This window comes from Octodon degus, unplaced genomic scaffold, assembly GCF_000260255.1.
Source record: "Octodon degus isolate 3935 unplaced genomic scaffold, OctDeg1.0 scaffold00053, whole genome shotgun sequence".
Taxonomy (NCBI): Eukaryota; Metazoa; Chordata; class Mammalia; order Rodentia; family Octodontidae; genus Octodon; species Octodon degus.
In genome coordinates, this window is record NW_004524629.1 from 10,337,379 (window position 1) to 10,340,549 (window position 3,171).

Below are 3,171 nucleotides of genomic sequence, written 5' to 3' on the forward strand. Positions count from 1 at the left end.
AGATTATTTCTCTGATTTAGTGTTATAAAATATTTAAAATTATTCCAGGCATAGAATATTTATTAATTTATCATTCTAAAACAAATACTTAAAAAATTCTCTTCTACCTGATAGACATTTCTTTTGATTAAGACTGCCTTATTTTGGGGAAGAGGAGATACCTCAGTGGTCTAAGCTCCTGCCTACAAGTGCAAGGACCTGGGTTCAATCCCCAGTAGCACATGCCAAGCTGGCCCTGGAGCCCCAGGTACAGTGTGCTGGCCCAGAAAATAGGCATAGTGGCACATGTCTGTAATCCCAGTGCTGGGGAAGCCGAGATAGGAGGATCACTTTGAGTCCAAGCTGCTCAGTGAGACCCTGTACCAAACAAACAAATGAATAAGAGATTTTTAAAAATAAAAATTAAAAAAAGATTCCTATTTTGGAGAATATTTGTCACAAAGTTTTATGAGGATAAAAAGGATTGTCAATAATTTTGCCTTCGTTGCACATATTTTTTAGCTTTACAGTGTTTCTGTAACTTTTAGCTATTCACTCCAACTAGATAGTGGTGAGTGGAATCTAGATGGCATTGAACTGTCTTTAACATTGTATAGTTGGTCATAGATAGCCTTCACAGCTTTCATCACAGTCTGAAAAGTTTATATTTTTAATCCCATAGAAAAGTTATTGGAATTCTAGCAAGTTTTTCCAAACTACCACTTGCAGTGCAACCCGTGGTTAGAATAAAGACACCATAGTTTGCAGTTGCGGGGAGACAAGGGGTACTAGATTTAGCTAATCTAATGGCTAACTGGAAGGAAGGCCTAGACCCAGGGCCAAGCCTAGGTTTTATTAGTCTTCAACGAGCGGAATGGCTCAGAGATAAGTGACTGTGAGAGCGGTGATAAGTGAGTGAGTGTTGTGAGCTGGGCTAAGTAGGTGGTCTGAGATCACCTCTGCAATATGCAGAGAAGGCCACACAGGAGTAATCTGCATAGCACAATTGGAGGTTATATTTAATGTTTTTCAGTCAGTGTTTCAGATATAATGTGTAATTTTTATGCCCTGGAAAGTCATACCCTCTTATCTTGAGACTCGGTCCTAGCCAATGTCATGAACATCTTGGGGAATGGCTCTCCTTCCTGCATGGCTCACAGGTGTTTGCTGAGAGTTTCAGAGTGGGGAAACACTGGCCTGCTGCCCTGCTTCAAAGACTATGCCTCAGCACCTTGGCTAGACTCATCTACATTGCTTACAGCCAATTAAATGGAAAAGCAGACGTCCTAGCCAGCTCTGCACATATCAGTACACGGAAAAGAGAGGCTTCAGCCACAATGGAGGAATTGTTCTTCTTTCAAGGAGAGTCATTCAGGTCCTTCACAGTCAGGGTTACCAAAACCAGGGACCCCAAGAAGAGGAAGAAAAACAGCATCATAGAATTGAACATAATTTTAATAAAGTAGTCTATAAGAAAAATGTAGAGGTTTTTTTTTTTTTTCTTTTTTTTCCCTTCCCCAGTAGGACAAAGCACATATACTTTCACCACTTATAATTTGAGACAGGAAATAGCAGTAGCTGCAAACAGAAAAAGGTCAGAGGATAGGGTCAAATTCATTTTCTTTTCTTCATGTTCCAGGCTTGCAGTGCCTCACATTGGAATAAGGCAACATTTATCTAGATTTGTTTCATCTCTTCCCAGTCAGCAGCAAGAAACCAGTAATAGAGTGGTATGCATTCCAGCAATCTCAGCAAACAGGCCTGACTGTGCATTTTTCCACATATGGCTAAAGAAAGAAGTTCAGGAAATTATAATCACCAGAGTCTTAAAATTCACTGGAGTGCTTAAACACAGCTATCATCTATTAACACTTACGCAGTCATTAGCAACCAGGGTGGGATGCACTAATATTTAACACAGTAAAGAATTAAAACAAAACCCTGGAACACAAGGCTGGAAATTTATAAGTGAATTATCTTTATGTAGAATTAGTTGAAAATTCAGCACGAAATTTCCTAATGTCCCAGAAAAAGTGCCTCATCCGTGCAATCAAAAATTTGCCTCCTTGTCACACAGTGTTAGACACAAGATATTCATCATCTTTGTCTAGTTAATTTCTCTCCTTACTTCTTCCTTGAATACAAGCAGTAAGATGGCTTCATACTGAGAACATTTTTGTGTCTCAGCATAGAAGTCCCCATATTGACCTGATATTATGTATGGACTAAAACCTACATAACTCTGAGGCTCACCACCTCTTACAACTTTATGATCTCTGGCATGTCACATGTAGCACAACACCCCTCAGCAACACCAGTGTGCCCTGGGTCCATTTCTATATCTTTCTCTGCCAAGACACTTGGTCAAGCGCTGAACATTGAATGATGGGGAAAGAAAAGTTTAATAAGAGTTGCAAGGAAAAATATTCAAAAGACTAATTACTAAAGGAGCAGAAAAGGGTGAATATAAACCAAAAAGAGACATCTAGCCTTTTTCTATTTGTCTTTCTTAATCTGTAAGCTCATTTTCTCTTCTGTCTAAGAGACAGAAAAAGGTATGCTGATGAAAAGTGCTGGTCAGACCATTTATTTGAACATTTGATAAAACCCCAGTTATATTCCTTTCCTAATTTTGTATCATTAGAAGCATAAAGTTACATTTGGAGGCCATTCAGATATGAATGCCCACACCCATCCTATCAGCCCTGCTGGCGTCTCTTTCTTTCCTTCTCACTCTTTTTTAGTAACTGTAGCCAATTATGTTGAGATATGATTTTTGGCCAGGCAAAGTAACACTGGCATCAGGGGTCCAACAATAGCCTGGTTGGAGACCCTAATAGCCTCTAATATTATTATTTTTGGCAGGCTGTCATGATGATAATAACTGGGAACAAATATCTCAGTTCAGTGAAAAGAGAAAAACAAAACAAAGCAATTTTTTAAAACCCTACCACCTAACATGTAGGTAGGGCTACAATTTTAACAAAAATCCAAAAGAGGAAACATACATAATTTTAAAGCTAAAGTTAATCTTCAGATTGGGAGGATAATTAAAGAATGAAAGGTGCCAATTGTGTTTGAAATTATTGAGTAAGATCCAATCCTTCCCTGGGCTCTGTACAAATGTTGCATTAGGTATGAATGAACGAGGTAGTCACTGATACAGCTCACTATTTGCAGCATGGTATAGTT